We start from the raw sequence: 759 nt of genomic DNA, 5'->3' as shown, positions 1-759 counted from the left end.
GCGTGACTGTGGCGGTCGAACCACCACATCTGAGATAGCAGAAAAGGAGGGCTATCAGACCAAAACTTACCTCTACCGACCTTTACTCATCTTCTACTGTCATGGAGTTCATTGGAAATGTCCTGCCATCGCTCTACCTTCTTAACCAAGTTCAAAACACACTCCGTCATGGATGAAATCAGTAGTCATTTTTACAACCTCCTATTGGCATTGACTCCTCATCAAAACGATGCCCTGCCATGGACCAGGCAAGGGAGTTTGGGCCCCTAAGTAATTTTAAACGTATACATGGACCCTATCTGGGATTGTTTCAAAACAATAATTAAAAATACAACTGTATGATGCCCACCTAGGCCAAAACGTTGGTACTGCACAGGTACCATGTACACAAATGGATATGTGTTTGCAAATTATATACAGTGATAGTGATATGTGTATTATTTTGTATTCCACAACAGCACCTCCTGAACAATATCATGCTTATGGGGAACATCTTTTACAACGCAACTGTTACAACGAAGTACCTTTAAGATGCAACCATTACAACGCAACTTTTACAACAACTTGCGCTGGGGGGCGCTCTAGGATAGGGAATAGTTTCCAACACCTTCCCTACTATCCACGGGGACTGGAGTTGGAATAGTAAATTAAACTATTCACTATCCAGCGCCCCCCAACGCAAGTCGTTGTAACGACTTGCGTTGTAAAACTTGCATCGTAAAGGCATGCGTTGTAATAGCATGCGTTGTAACGTCATAC

This window comes from Lissotriton helveticus, chromosome 1_1 (assembly GCF_964261635.1).
Source record: "Lissotriton helveticus chromosome 1_1, aLisHel1.1, whole genome shotgun sequence".
Classification (NCBI taxonomy): domain Eukaryota; kingdom Metazoa; phylum Chordata; class Amphibia; order Caudata; family Salamandridae; genus Lissotriton; species Lissotriton helveticus.
Note: the sequence above shows the minus strand (reverse complement) of the source record.